At 38.2% G+C, this 17,060-nt stretch overlaps 1 protein-coding gene and 1 pseudogene across 1 annotated transcript in view; both read right to left on the bottom strand.

Moving 5' to 3' along the window:
• IQCM (IQ motif containing M) overlaps window positions 1-17,060 on the bottom strand; it is a 412,672-nt gene that overhangs the window by 108,856 nt on the left and 286,756 nt on the right. The gene's annotated exons all lie outside the window — the stretch shown is intronic.
• On the bottom strand, window positions 15,082-15,416 carry LOC122889667 (annotated as a pseudogene).

Below are 17,060 nucleotides of genomic sequence, written 5' to 3'. Positions count from 1 at the left end.
AATAGAATATTTATTAAAAAAAATTGGTTAAGATCTAAAAAACATAATTAACAAATTTGGCCTAAAATACACATTCTTTTAAAATTTTGCATAGCACATTTACCAAAAGTGACCATATTCCAGGCCATAAGGCAAATTTCAACACATGTTAAAGTGATAAAATAACTCAAAGTATATTTTCTGACCACAGTGAAATTAAGCTAGAAATCAATATTTTTTTTAAAAAAAGATAACCAGTAAATCCACAAATGTTTGGGAATTAAACAATGTACTTCCAAATGACCCATCAGTAAAACAGGTAATTGACCTATTGACAGATAGATCTCAATAGAAATTAGAATGTTAGAGAGGGAGGAGCAAAATGGAGGAGGAGTAGGATACCTAAATTTTATCTGTCCCAGGAATTCAGCTAGATAATTATCAAACCATTCTGAACACCTACAGACTCAACAAAAGATTGAAGAGAAGAATAGCAGCAATTCTATGAAGAGAAAATTGACCACTTTCTGGAAGGTAGGACGTGCAGAGAAGTGAATCCAAGGCAATATATGGAAAGATAGACTGAGGGGTTGGGAGCCTCCATCAGTTGGCTATCAGCAAATGAGAGAGAAGCAGAGCACAAAATCAGAACTTTTGAAAGTCTACTCTGTGGAGGGACATTGCTCCAGTGGCTAAGTGGGGGAGAATAGAATCCTCAGTGGGTCAGTGTGGTCTCAGGACCCTGGAGGGTCAGAAAGATTGGGGGTGCCTGCCCTTGCAGTGTGGTGTAATTCTGCCTCGGGCAGAATTTGAGATAAAGGACATTTGAGACTCACTGCAGTAGGCCCCTCCCCCAGAAGTTAAGCAAGAACATCCAGCCAAGACCAAGGTTACAGATCAATAAGAATGGCAAAACATCAGTGCTAGGTAAATACAGCACATAGAATTCATGGCTTTTTTCCCATGATTTTTTAGTCTTTTGAAGTTACATTTTTTTAAGTTTTTGTTCTTTTCTTTTTCTATTTTTCTTTTGAATTTTTCCTCATTCCTATTTTAATGAACATCTTATCAATAACTTAAAGTTTTTTTCTTTAAAATTTTGGGAGGCAGTTTCTTCTAACAGACCAAGATACACCCAAAATCAAGTGTATGGCTCTGTTCTATTCAGCCTAATCATATTTTTTTTACCTTTCTTCTCACCCTGGTTTTGGGTCTCTTCTGATGTGGTTAGAGAATATTTTTCTGGGGTCATTGTTACCCTTTTAGCATTTTGTTCTCTCATTCATCTATTTTTCTCTGGACAAATGACAAGGCAGAAAATTTCATCTCAAAACAAGAACAAAAACAACAACAACAACAAACCAAGAGGCAGTATTGACTGCTAGGGACCTAATCAATACAGACATTAGTAACATGTCAGAACTAGAGTTTAGAATGATGATTATAAAGATACCAGCTGGGCTTGAAAAAGGCATAGAAGATACTAGAGAATCCCTTTATGGAGAAATAAAAGAACTAAAATCTAACCATGTTGAAATTTAAAAAAAGATATTAATGAGGTACAATAAAAAATGGAGGCTCTTATGGCTAGGATAAATGAGGCAGAAGAGAGAATTAGTGATAAAGAAGACCAAATGATGGAAAATAAAGAAGCTGAGAAAAAGACAGACAAACAACTACTGGACCACAAGGAGAGAATTCGAGAGATAAGTGATACCAGAAGATGAAACAATATTAGAATAATCGGGATCCCAGAAGAAGAAAAAAGAGAGAGAGAGGCAGATGGTATTTTGGAGCAAAATATAGCAGATAATTTCCCTAATTTGGCCAAGAGAACAAGCATCAAAATCCAAGAGGCACAGAAAATGCCCTCAAAATCAATAAAAATGGGTCCACACCCCATCACCTAATAGTAAAACTTACAAGTCTCAGTGACAAAGAAAAATTCCTGAAAGCACCTCCGGACAAGAGGTCTGTAACATACAATGGTAGAAATATTAGATGGGCAGCAGACCTATACACAGAGACCTGGCAGGTCAAATGACTGGAATGATATATTCAGAGCATAAAATGAGAAAAATATGCAGCCAAGAATACTATATCCAGCTAGGCTGTCACTGAAAATAGAAGGAGAGAAAAAAAGCTTCCAGGACAAACAAAAACTAAAAGAATTTGCAAACACCAAACCAGCTCTACAGGAAATATTGAAAGGGGTCCTCTAAGCAAAGAGAGAGCATAATTGTAACAGACCAGAAAGGAACAGAGACATTATACAGTCACAGCCACCTTACAGGCAATACAATGGCACTAAATTTATATCTTTCGATAGTAACCCTGAATGTAAATGGGCTAAAAGACACAGGGTATCTGAACAGATAAAAAAGCAGGACCCATCAATATGCTGTCTGCAAGAAACTTATTTTAGACCCAAAGACACCTCCAGATTTAAAGTGAGGGGGTGGAAAAGAATTTACTATGCTAATAGACATCAAAAGAAAACTGAGGTGGCTTTCCTTATATCAGATAAATTAGATTTTAAGCCAAAGACTATAAAAAATGAGGAAGGACACTATATCATACTTAAAAGGTCTGTCCTACAAGAAGATCTAAAAGTTTTAAACATCTATGCCCCTAATATGAGAGCAGCCAACTACATAAACCAATTAATAACAAAATCAAAGAAACCCATCAACAATAATACAGTAATAGTAGGGGGACATTAACACTCCTCTCACTGAAATGGACAGATAATCTAAGCAAAAGATCAACAAGGACAAAAAGGCTTTAATTTACACACTGGACCAGATGGACATTTTAGATATATCCAGAACACTCCAACCCAAAGCAACAAAATACACATTCTTTTCTAAGTGCACATGGAATATTCTCCATAATAGATCACATCCTAGATCACAAATCAGGTCTCAAATGGTACCAAAAGAATGGGATCATTCCCTGCATATTTTCAGACCACAATGCTTTGAATATAGAACTCAACCACAAGAGGAAATTTGCAAAGAACTCAAAATACATGGAGGCTTCAGAGGATCCTACTAAAGAATGAATGGGTCAACCAGGATATTGAGATTCATGGAAACAAATGAAAATGAAAACACAACTGTTCAAAATCTTTGGGATACAGCATAGGTAGTCCTGAAAGAAAAGGATATATCAATATATGCCTTTCTCAAGAAACAAGAAAGATCTCAAATACACAACCTACCTCTACACTTAAAGGACCTGGAGAAAGAACAGCAAAGAAAGCCTAGACACAGGAGGAGAAGAGAAATAATAAAGATCAGAGCAGAAATAAATGAAATAGAAACCCAAAGAACAGTAAAACAGATCAATGAAACTAGGAGCTGGTTCTTTGAAAGAACTAATAAGATTGATAAACCCCTGGTCAGATGTATCAAAAGGAAAAGAGAAAGGACCCAAATTAATAAAATCATGAATGAAAGAGGAGAGATCACAACCAACACCAAAGAAATACAAATAATTACAAGAACATATTATGAGCAACTATATGCAGGCAAATTTGACAATCTGAAAGAAATGGCTGAATTCCTAGAGACAAATAAACTACCAAAACTGAACCAGGAAGATATGGAAAACCTGAACACACCCATAACCAGTAAGTAGATTAAAAAGTCTTCAAAAATCCCCCAACAAACAAAAGCCCTGAGCCAGATGGCTCCCCAGGGGAATTCTACCAAACTTTTAAAGAAGAATTATCTATTCTCCTGAAATTTTTCCAAAAAATAGAAATGGAAGGAGAACTTCCAAACTGATTTTATGAAGCCAGCATGACCTTGATCCCTAAACCAGAAAAAGACACCATCAAAAAGAATTACAGACCAATATCCCAGATGAACATGGATGCAAAAATTCTCACCAAAATGCTAGCCAATAGGATCCAACAATACATTAAAATGATTATTCATCATGACAAAGTGAGATCTATTCCTGGGCTGCAAGGTTGGTTCAACACCCACAAATCAATCAATGTGATACAATACATTAATAAAAGAAAGAACAAGATTCAAAACATACTCTTAATACTAGAGTATTCATGAAAGAAACTGAGGAAGACATAAAGAAATGGAAAAATGTTCCATGTACATGGATTAGAAGAACAAATATTATGAAAATGTCTATGCTACCTAGAGCAATCTACACATTTAATGCAATTCCTATCAAAATACCATTAACTTTTTTCAAAGAAATGGAACAAATCCTAAAATTTATATGGAACCAGAAAAGACCCTGGATAAGCAGAAAAATGTTGAAAAAGAAACCCAAAGCTGGAAGCATCACAATTCCATACTTCAAGCTCTATTATAAAGCTGTACTCATTAAGACAGTACGGTATTGGCAAAAAAACAGACACATAGATCATTGGAACAGAATAGAGAGCCCAGAAATGGGTCCTCAACTCTATGGTCAACTAATCTTCGACAAAGCAGGAAAGAATGTCCAATGGAAAAAAGAGCCTCTTCAACAAACGGTGTTGGGGGACGCCTGGGTGGCTCAGTTGGTTGGACGACTGCCTTCGGCTCAGGGCGTGATCCTGGAGTCCCGGGATCGAGTCCCACATCAGGCTCCCAGCTCCATGGGGAGTCTGCTTTGCTCTCTGACCTTCTCCTCGCTCATTCTCTCTCTCACTGTCTCTCTCTCTCAAATAAATAAATAAAATCTTTAAAAAAAAAAAACGGTGTTGGGTAATTGGATAGCCACATGCAGAAGAATGAAACTAGAGCATTTCCTTATACCACACACAAAAATAGACTCAAAATGGATGAAAGGCCTCAATGTGAGACAGGAATCCATCAAAATCCTTGAAGAGAACACAGACAACAACCACTTTGACCTTAGCCACAGTAACTTCTTCCAAGAAACATCACCAAAGGCAAGGGAAGCAAGACCAAAAAATGAACTATTGGAACTTCATCAAGATCCAAAGCTTTTATACAGCAAAGAAAACAGTCAATGAAACCAAAAGACAACTGACAGAATGGGAGAAGATATTTGCAAATGACATATCAGATAAAGGGCTAGTATCTAAAATCTATAAAGAACTTACCAAACTCAACACCCAAAGAACAAATAATCCAATCAAGAAATGGGCAGAAGACGTGAAGAAACATTTCTCCAAAGAAGACATCCAAATGGTCAATAGACACACAAAAAAGTGCTCCACGTGCTCCACTTGGCATCAGGGAATACAAATCAAAACCACAGTGAGATACCACCACACACCAGTCAGAATGTCTAAAATTAACCAGTCAGGAAATGACAGGTGTTGGCAAGGATACAGAGAAAGGGGAACCCTTTTACACTATTGGTGGGAGTGCAAGCTTGTGCAGCCATTCTGGAAAACTGTGGAATTTCCTCAAAAATTTGAAAACAGAGTTGCCATACGACCCAGCTATTGCACTACAGGGTATTTACGTTAAAGATACAAATGTACTGATGTGAAGGGGCATGTGCACCCCAATATTTATAGCATCAATGTCCACAATAGCCAAACTATGGAAAGAGCCTAGATGTTTATCAACAGATGAATGGATAAAGAAGAGGCGGTATATATATATACAATGGAATATTGTGCAGTCATCAAAAAATGAAATCTTGACATTTGCAATGACATAGATGGAACTAGAGGGTATTATGCTAAGGAAAATAAGTCAATCAGAGGAAGACAATTATCATATGATCTCACTTATATGAGGAATTTGAGAAAGAAGACAGGACCATAGGGGAAAGGAAGGAAAAATGAAACAGGAGGAAATCAGAGAGGGAGACAAACCATAAGAGACTCTTAATCTGGAGGGCCTCGGTGGCTCGGTGGGTTAAAGCCTCTGTCTTCAGCTCAGATCATGATCTTCGGGTCCTGGGATCGAGCCCCCCATCAGGGTCTCTGTTCAATGGGGAGCCTACTTCCCCCCTACCCCCTGCCTGCCTCTCTGCCTACTTGTGATCTCTGTCAAATAAATTTAAAAAGAGAGAGAGAGAGACTCTTCATCTCAGGAAACAAACTGAGGGTTGCTGGAGCAGAGGGAGATGGGAGGGAGGGGGTAACTATCATGGACATTGAGGAAGGTATGTGCTATGGTCAGTGCTATGAATTGTGTAAGACTGAGAAATCACAGACCTGTACCCCTGAAACAAATAATACATTTAATACATTATACATTAATAAAAAAAAGAATTAGAATGTCTTTTGAATTGAACAAATGAAAATACAGCATATCAAATGATACACAAATAGTAAAAAGAAAATATTTGCAAGATATGCAACAAAGGGTTAGTCTATAGAAGTTATATTTAGAGTTCTAATGAATCAATAAAAGACAATTAACAATAGGAAAGAGTAAAAAAGTTACCAAGATATTAACTGAAGAACTACAAATAGTTAATGAATATTTGGATAATCAACCTCATTTACAGAAAGGCACACATTGAAACAACTGAAATATAGTTGTGCTCATCAGCTTTTCAAAAAAGTAAACCAGTTGATAATATTGAATAAACTGGAATTAAAACCTAGGCTGCCACAAACATTGTTTCCATGAATCAATCCTTTGAGGTAGCTATGAACAACGTTATATGCACATTTCTATCCTACCAGCTAGGACACAGCATCACCTTTGCTGTTTCTTTGCCCAGCTCCCTCCTATTAGATGGCCAGCCCCCTGAGTAAACGAATTGTGTGGTATGTATTATACAACCCGAGAGCAATCCTTCCTTGGCTCATAAAAGGTATAATAACAACATGGGCACTTGTATGGTGTAGTCAGTTAAGTGTCTGACTCTTGGTTCCAGCTTAGGTCAAGATCTCAGGGTTGTGAGACCAAGCGCCACAGTGAGCACACAGTCTGCTTAAGATTCTCTCTCACTCTGCCTCTGCTCCTCTCTCCACTAGTGCTCTCTTTCTCACTCAAATAAATAACAAAATCTTAAATAAAATAACAATAACAATGTTCAGTTAATTAGTGTTTAGTTTATACTAACAAAAGTACAATAATGTAATTAAAGGAGATGCCTGTTTTGTTTATTTCTGTTTGGGTTGAAATGATATATTAAATTCTATGCATTACACTTTTTGTGGCATATTTAACAAGAGGAACATGACCAAAGGAGAGCTTCATGGAATACTGTAGACTGATATTGAAAAAGAGCTGGGGATGCTTACCTTCACGCAGAGTAAAAACACAGAGCACCATATTAGCTATCTATACATGTTAACAAGAGTACCAGAGGGAAGGATAGATAGGTAAGAAACTTGACCCTATAACTCCATAAGGTTGAATATGAGAAAAAGACGTGAGCTTCAGAGAGAGAGAGAACAAAATGACATATTATTTAATAATAGTGATGTTTGAAAATGAAAACATTTTCACAGGCAATATTGTGCTCTCACAAGCTATGTGGCCAGACAACCACCTTTCAGGAATATTGACTAAGAGAGTAGATATCCACAAAAATTTCTTCAAACATTGATATCCTATGACCTTAAATTTGGGAGAATATCTAAATAAGAGTATTGAGAACCACATTATTAGAAGAGGAGAAAAGGCATGATAAGAATCCTTAATTTATTTGCATATTCATACTAACAGAAAATACATATAAGCATGTTCTATGTGCTGGGCACTGCTTTAAATTTGGGGGATGCGTCAGTGAACAAAACAGAGAAAGACCACTGTTGTGGGATATAGACAATAAGTAACATGATAAATAAGTATATTAGTATGTTTTTTAGTTAGGATCTCAGATAGGAACTAGATGACATTCTTAGTAGAAAGTTTAATAAAAAAGACTACTTTAAAAATGTAAGGTCAAGGTTTAAGGAAACCAATAATGGCTAGTGCATAATCTCAGGGGTAACAACTTCAGGGAGGGGTTATACCAGTAGGACTGAGGGAACAAATAAAGGTCAGAGTTATCAAAACTCATAAAGGGCCATATGACAAGAGTTACAGATTTCAGTAGAGCACAGCTGTCAATAGATAGAGACACAGCAGGAAGGGATCTGGGGAAATAAATACCCCAGCCTCATGGCCCTTTTGCCATCTGACCTAGTGCTTCTGCCTCCTGTTGATTACATACAACTGAAACCCAAAGGACCAGAAGCTTGTTGAGGCAGTTCATACATTTCATCATCCCAGGGCACAAAGCAGGATAGAGAATGGCTCTGAGGGAGCAAATGAAAAATAGTCAGTATGGCAAGATGAAAGAAAGCAAGTATGGCAAGTAGTAATAAGAATTACAGAGTCGGGAAAGGAGGATAAGGGGTACAGAGATCAGGAGAGGATGTTGCCCAGTAAAGTGGTCAGAGTAGAGAGAATTGAGAAGGTATCGTTGGAACTAAGACTTGAAGGAGATAGGGAAGTTAGCCAGGCAAATATCTAGGTAGAAGGTGTTCCAGGAAGAAGAAATGGTTGGTGCAGGCTGCTCTGCTCAAGAAAAACAAGGCAGCCAGTGTGAAGGGAGTGAGGAGGAAAATAGTGAGAGATGGAGACAGAGTATTTGGTGTGAGGGAGAGATAATCCATGATTTTGATGGCTTTTGAAAGGGTTTTGGTCTTTACTGAGCAGAGTCCGGAAACTAATAAAGAGTTTTGGCCAGAGTAAAGGCATAACCTAACAAATTTTTCACAATTAATTCTGATTGCTGTGCTGGAAATAGACTGTGACATGGAGAGGAAGTATGCAAAGACCGTACTGCAGTTATCCAAATGAGATGAAGCTTAGATGAGGCTCTGGCACCAGAGATCAGTAGTAGTCACATATAATTGAAGGTCTAGCCAAAAGGATTTTCTGACAAGTTAGATGTGATAGTGAGAGAAAGAGGAGTCAAGGATGTCCCTCAAAATTCAGAGCTTTAGAGCAAGAAGATGCGAATGGCGTTAATAAAGATGAGAAGAATGTAGGTAGGGCCAATTTGAACCAGAAGGTAAGTTTATTTTGGATATGTTACATGTAGAGAATCCATTACAATATCTCTGAGTGGAGATATTGACTAGGTGGATACATAAACATGCCTAGAATTGGGAGAGAGGTCAGGACTAGATATAGAAGTTTGGGAGTGGTTAGCATACATGTGATATTTAAAGCCATGAAATGAAAGAGATCACAAAGACAGTTAAGTATAAACAGAGGATGGAAGAGGACTAAAGACTGGGGGTTGGGGAGTTGCAACAGTAAGGTGGTAGGGAGAAGATAGCGAATCAGCAAAGGAGACTGATAAGGAAAAACCAGAGAGAAGAGGGAAACCAAGAGATGTTTTTGAACAACCACAATAGTAAGTCTATCAAGGAGAAGGGAGTGACCAGCTCCTGGAAACACTGCTGGTAGACCAAGTAAGATGATAACTGGATTTAGCAAAATGGAGGTTTTGAGTGGCTTTGACAAGAATAGTTTGGGTGGAGAAATGGGAAAAGTGGGACTCGATCCCAGGACACTAGGATCATGACCTGAGCCGAAGGCAGCTGCTATATGTGAAAGCCTGACAATAATGGATTAAAAAGAGAATAAGAGGAGAGGAATCAAAGACAGTAAGTATAAATAACTCAAGAAATTTTGTTGCAAAAGAAATAGTAACCAACAGAGAAAGAACTTTTTTTTATTTGTTTGGGTTTTGTTTGTTTGTTTGTTTGTATACTGATGGAAAATACCCAGTAAAAAGAGGAAGACTGGTGATTCGGAGAGAGATATGAGAATTACTGGAGCAATGTCATGAAGAAAATGAGATGGGGTTGGATTTGGGACACAACTGAATGGAGCAACTTCAGATTGGAACATGAAGCAAGCTGTGCATCTATGAGAGTAAGAGGAAGGCAGGGTAACAGATGGAAGTAACAGAGGCATAGAAATTTCTTACATGGAATGATGCATTAGCCTATTTGCTTGACATTAAAAAAAAAAATTCCAAATCAGTCCATTTCCTTACTTAAGCTCCCCAGTATGGCAGGAGGCGCACAGGTTCTCTACTAAGAGTGAGGATTTCTATTACAATGTGAAATTAGATTAATTTATGAGTAAACTGACTTTGTCACAAAGTCAGAAAGTGATCAAAACATTACTAACTCTTAAGTGACCAGCAGTAAAACTACGCAGAGTGAATTTCCGCGTAGTCATTCTCTGAGTCCACTCGAAGGCAGGAGGAGTGTGGGGACTACAAGTGGGTGTCACTGCATTCTTTCTAACCTGAAAAAAGGATAAACTGCTAACTGTCTTAAAAGGTCCAAAAAGTCAGATTCCAGGTATCTTCTGCTGGACTAGATTTAGCCTAAGCTGCACAAAGAGAAAATTTCCTTATTTTTTTTCCTTTAAATAAGTTACAAGAAACTTTATAAGCCAGAGAGGGGAAAAAAGCATACTGAGGGTGAACCTTCCTGCCCAGCAGACACTCTGATGGGTCTGAGAGGGTCTGTCTCATATCAGTGGTACTGAGTCCTACTGCTCTTTAATTATATTCCTATTAGTATAATGACAGTGACCTTTCACTTGACTAGCCTTTTACAATTTAAAAGGCCTTGTACTACATTAAATGAAATTTAAGTTAAGAGGAGACTCACAGTAGAGAAAAGACGGAAATCTGGCCTTTGGGAAGACAGCCGGCTTCACTGAGGCTTCCATGCCATCAGAAGTCCCCTATCTACTTCCTTTCATTTAATCACATTCCAATGACAAGAATTACAGGGGACAAGAAACAGTAATACATCGTGCCCCTATCAAAAGACATTGTTTTTGTGAAATACAGCTATGTTCATAAAGTGAGAAAAAGGGTCTGAATGTCCTTCCTGGTATCTTTGATAAATCAATTGATGATGTTCATTTGATGCATACCTTAGACCACTTTTTTTTGGATTAGATTATTTTCTGCTGAGGCTTTTTATTCATGTCTCAACTAAACCTGAGCCAAAACTGACCTTTAGGCATTTTCGGATGAACTGGAAGACTGTTATCTCCCTGGGGCCTATTAACAAGAGCTGACTGGCACATGAATAAGAGAGCCTATAAAGAAGAAATCCCTCTCTGCTGAGAAGGGGAAGAAATACAAATAACCAGGGGGGGATATTTACTGAGTACCATACACTGTGCTGGGAACTTAGGAAATATAAAGAAGTGAAACGGACATGAGTGTGAGCAGCATGTTCAAATGACAGAGACCTCTGAAAGCAAAATCCTTTATAAGAAGGATTTATGGTCTGCAAACAAAAGTGGGATGTCAGAAACATTTCAATCCCCTATCTTATTCTGACTCTTTTGGCTCTTAAGAAAACAAAGAGCCGATACCTGAAAAGCCTACCAGAGTATTGACTTCTTTAGCAAGGGAACCACATTTATATGACAGCCAGGGTTAAATGGCTGGGGACCAGCAGGTCCAAGGGCACAGTGGAAAAATTTAGGCCATCAGAAAGTGAGAGGAGATGGATCAGGGATCGGGAAGTAAAACATTACCAGAATGAGACCTTATGCTTTGGATGTTGATAGATGAAAAGACGGATTTATTCATTTACTTAACATTTTAGCAAATATTAAGTATCCATAGGTTCTAAGCCTTGGAGATCTTTAAGGTGAAGCCTTAAAGAAGCAGGTCCATCCCTTCACTGAAGAGTAGAAATTGCTGGTTAGTAGCATAGACTCTGGAGCCCAGCTGCATGAGTTTCAATCCTGGCTACAAGAACTATTATCTGTCTGACCTTGGGTGAGTTACTTGACACTTCTAAGCTTTGACTGCCTTATCTGTAAAATATAATATGCCTTCCTAATAAGCTTGAGTTAGTCTATGTGAGTTAGTCTATGTGAAGCATTTAGGACATCCCCTATAACATAAGAAGTACCATACACAAGAAACAACCACAACAAAAATGGTAAATTTGATAATTCCAGATATCAGAGATCCTACAGAGGGACTGGAGAGAGACAGAGTTAGCCATGCAGAAAGCTATGGGCCCCTTACTGAGATATCAAAGAATGGAGGGCTCTGGTATCTCATTGCCTGGGCTCAGGTCCTGACCCTGCACCTTCAAATGTGTGACCAGAGGCATATTGCTAAAGCTGTATGTCTCCATTTATTAATCTTTAAAATGAGAAAAAAATATAACACTTATTTCTTGGGATTGTTTTGGGAATTAGACAAGTATATACCTGTAAGTAACTTAGAAAAGTACCAAGAATGGAATTAGTGTAGAGTAAGTATTGGCCCTGATTATTATGATTTTAGATAAAGGGAGAATCATGAGAAAAGCCTGACACACATTCACAGCACAGAGAGGAGGCCACTGTGACTGGAGGTTAGGGAGTAAGAGTTTCAACAGCCTTTGAGAAGAGATGGGCAGCAGCCCCCGTGACCAGAAAACTTGTATTTTTGTCTGGATACTGGCAGGTGCAAGACCATATATACTCAACTTGCTGCATGTAGACCCTGAGGACTCCTGCATTTTGACAGTATACATCTATTTTCTAGCCTGGAACCAGAGTTGGTGGACCTCTCTACAGAGCATTATGATACACGGGCCCAAACCCCTGAAGCCTAAGTACCAGCTCACAAGAACGTCATGATACACAATTAGCAAAAGGGGCAGTCTTCTCGTTAAGGCACAAAATACAAAATTCTGGCTCAGACAATACAGCATGTTTGGTACCTCTTAAGTTTTGTAGCTTTAGACCACCAGGAGACACACTCGTGCAATTTCATAGAGAATACAGCAGCAAGGAATGGCATAAAAGAGCCTGAACCTTCCTCAAGGAAGTTAAGAATGAAAGAAGACAAATGCTCATACATGTGAGGGTCTATTAAGTCCTTCTAGGGCTTTCCAGGAAAACACTGGGTAAGATTTCTTGAAAGTATGGAACTCCTTGGAATCAGTTCAGGTTACAATTAGGTGAAATTTGTGTTTAACAATAAGATATGAGGAAGTGGAGATGCAACATGGGAGGTTAAGGGGGTAGGAGAAGAATGAATGAAACAAGATGGGATTGGGAGGGAGACAAACCATAAGTGACTCTTAATCTCACAAAACAAACTGAGGGTTGCCGTGGGGAGGGTGATAGGGACAGGGTGGTGGGGTTATGGACATTGGGGAAGGTATGTGCTATGGTAAGTGCTGTGAAGTGTGTAAACCTGGCAATTCACAGACCTGTACCCTGGGGGATAAAAATATATGTTTATAAAAAAATTTAAAAATTAAAAAAAAAAGATTTCATTTGTACTTACAGGTTAATGATGACTAGGAATGTTTGGAACATACATGCCTATTTATTTTTTCCAGATACAATGTAAACTCCTAGAGTGCAGGGACTCTGTCCCCTAACTCTAATAAAAAAGCCAGTTTATAAATATTTGTTGATGATGATCAAGGTGAGTCTTAGTTTCAACAGAATCAGGTGAGGCAAGAATTAGAAAAAGTGAAGAATAATGCAGTTTCACTTTGCCTCAAAATATGGGCAAATGTTGCTGGAGAGAAAATACTACAGCAAGAATAGAAAACTCTCTAGAGTACAACAAGAGTAATTAATATTTGAATGATTCAGTGTCGATTACTGGTCACACTAACACTATTAGCTGAAGTATGAGGTAGAAATGTCACACGATGAACTGTACTTTTTCTAAGTGTTCATCCCAAATGGTATGGTATATAGAGGAAAAAGCACTCTCCAGGGGTACATGCCATGCTCCAGGTCTTGATGCTGCCACATGGCCTAAATTATGGCATTTCGGGCATATCGCTTAAATTTTAAAATAATAATGATGAGTATAATTATAAGCTTCTATCATCTGGGAGAATTTGCTATATGCTAGTCACTGTTCTAAATGGCTTAACACCTACCTATCAAAACTCATTTGTTCTTACTAGCAACTCTGAGAGACAGTCTTTACTTCCATTTAAGGAAGAAGATCCTGGGAAACAGATGGGTAAAGTAACATTCACAGGTCACACTGATGTTAAGTGGTGGAGCCAAGTGATGACTATAGGGAGTTCCCGCTTCTTTTCCTTCTTTTCCTTTCCTAAAGCAATGAGGTGAAAAGAGCATGGTAGGCACGCACACCAGGCAGGGGGGGGCACAGTGCTCGGGCCTATCATGGGGCAATGGAGTGAAAACTCTGGGCAGGATCATGTCCTCACAGGGAAACCTGATGCAGGAGGGCGGCCACATGCAGGGAGCCCCAGATGATGCCCACAAGATTGTGCTAAAAGCTGGTCTCAAATAGCACTTAGATCTTCTGGAAAAATTGCAACAGATGAAACAAGATGATACCCACATAAAACATTAGATAATGTATAAAGTACAAACACCAATAGAGCTGCAATTAAAGGCCGCTTTTAGATATTAAAGGATGATCTTTCTATGATTATTAACATGGAGAAGTGTTTTTGTTCAACCCTCATAAGCACTGTTAATATGCCATTGGTGGATGACCTTTAATCACTGTGATTTAAAAAGTGATCTTAATGGCTGTCTGGATGGCTCAGTCAGTTAATCATCTGCCTTGGGCTGAGGTCATGATCCAGGAGTCCTGGGATAGAGTCCCCTGCTTAGCAGTGAGCCTGTTTCTCCCTCTGACCCTCCCTCCCTCAAGTGCTCTCTGTCTGTCTCTCATTCTTTCTCTCTCAAATAAATAAATAAACTCTTTAAATAAATAAATAAATATATATATTTGCCATTTGCCTTCGGATCAGGTCATGATCCCAGAGACCCTCTGCCATTCTCCCTGCTCTATCTCTTTATCTCTCTGTCAAATCAATAAATAAAATCATTAAAAATAAAAATAAAAAGTGTTATTGGAGGATACAAAGATGAAGGGGCATCTGGGTAGCTCGGTTATTAAGCCTCTGCCTTTGGCTCAGGTCATGATCTCAGGATCCTGGGATCGATCACTGGGCTCCCTGGATGGTGGGAAGCCAGCTTCTCCCTCTCCTACTCCTCCTACTGGGTTCTCTCTCACTGTGTCTCTCTCTGTCAAATAAGTAAATAAAATCTTTTTAAAAAAATCCATAAAGATTTTTTCCCTTGGTACTTAATTCTTTTATTTATTTATTTTCCTGATGGGAGTGGGTTTTATAACTGCAGCACAAGCAACCTGAGGTCTTTAAAGTAAGCTCTCAATGGTGAGGTGATTTTCTGAAGAGGGCTGAAGCACCCTAAACTCCCAGAGGTCCAGGCTGAGGTGTAAGGTGTACAGGGATAATCACAGTGCTGGAGATTCCTGTAGGTATTGTTGCATGATTAGGAAGGGCCAGAGGCTTAAGTGGGTTTTTTTGGTGGACTTTGTTTCTTGGTATACAGTAGCAGTCCCTTTTTACTCTTTCCTGATTCTGCAGAGGGAGAAACTATAGGAGCAAGTCCTTGAAACACTCATGCTTCTAGAAGCACAGTCTTTAGCAGGGTGGACTGTCCTTGCCACAGCAGAAGTGAGGTGGCCATGATGGGGACACAGAAGGCAGGCCCGATACTTGATTCATTTAACATATAAGATTATCTGTAAGAGATGATCAGTATTGCTATAATGTTAATTAATTCAATGCCTGTATTGACGTGTAAAATATACATGGTTACCATGCAATATTTATCTACTATGAAGAAAGGCATTCAGAAATGCCAGAACAATTAATCTGCTTCACAAATATTCACCAATAATCCAGGACCAAAAGAAATATTCCGATTGTAAAATAGGCATTAAAGAAATGAGGGTTATGCTAAAATGAGCAAACTAATTTCAAGATGATAGAAGTTCTGTCTATAAGACTTTTAACTTCTCAAAAATACATTTGGGATAGACTAAGAAGTGGAAACAACCAAATTCTGAAATCTCTCAATTCATTTTCATATAAGTGGCATTTCCAGTCAAGAACACAAATGACTACATTATGAGAAGTTGTTAACACAATCTTTCCAGATACATCATGGCCATAATAAACAAAGTTTATACTACTATTTCTGAGGTTGTACCTTAACACATAGTCTACATAGACTATCTTAGAGAACATAAAGAGAAAGGTGACAACATTCTCCATAGGTTCTGAAAAGAGGCAGCTGTGACCCAAAAGGGATCCATTCTATGCTTCACTTTGTGGTGTTTTATGAACTATGTGCAGGCTAGACAAAAACAGAGGAGGCAGAGTAAGTAGTCTAACGGAATTTCCAAGAAGAGAAAAGGTAATGGGAGCCACTTTCTCTCAAAAGGTAACATCAGTTGATAATGAATGTGGAAACCTGAAAACGTAGGTAGTATTTTTCTATAGGACAGTGAGAAGGTGGTACTTTGGATGGCATGAATGGCTATGTTAAAACAGAGCAGTAATTTGATATATTTTTACTAAAATATAAATCAAACAAATTCTAATGATTTATAATGAATGGCTCAAGATTTCATCCAGCTAAAAGACTTGGATGATCTAACCCTCTCCAAATACATTTGGAATGGAGATTTAATTGGATGTTCTATTTAGAGTCTGTGCTATTGAAAAAGGCTTTTATCAACATCAAATGGGCATAGTAACATAATTCAACAAGCAAGCAAGTAATGGAATGAAATTAAACAAAGGAAAACATACACCCACAAAGGTGAACTAAGCGTTGGAGGGCTTCAACTACATTTTTTTTTTAAATGCTGAATTAAACACAAAATGTCCAACATAGTCTTCCCAGCAAGTACATTATTTGTTGGAAGCCAGAATGCTGCTTCAATGCATTCTGATTCCTTATTTTGTTACATAATAATATGCTTAAAAAGCAACACATTGTGAGCTTGGGAGCTGTTAGGCATTTATTTACCATGGTGGGTTAATCTCATTCAGTGAGGTATAGAAACTCAATAATGAGTGCTACAGTATATAAGCTAATTGCTAGGATAAAACCAAATGAATAATTACTTAACTCCAGAATGAGGCCTGCGGGAATTTTTCTTTAATAAAGGTTTAATTCACCAGTGATAATGAATGCAATCTCACATACTACTGAATAACACCATTAGCATAATGGCTGCGATACAAAAACTATAATTAGAACTAAACAGAAACGTTAATTACAACCACCAAGGTACTGAATGAAATACTGTTGTTAAGAAAT

This window comes from Neovison vison, chromosome 11 (genome assembly GCF_020171115.1).
Source record: "Neovison vison isolate M4711 chromosome 11, ASM_NN_V1, whole genome shotgun sequence".
Taxonomy (NCBI): domain Eukaryota; kingdom Metazoa; phylum Chordata; class Mammalia; order Carnivora; family Mustelidae; genus Neogale; species Neogale vison.
This window is presented reverse-complemented; position numbering and strand designations above follow the sequence as displayed.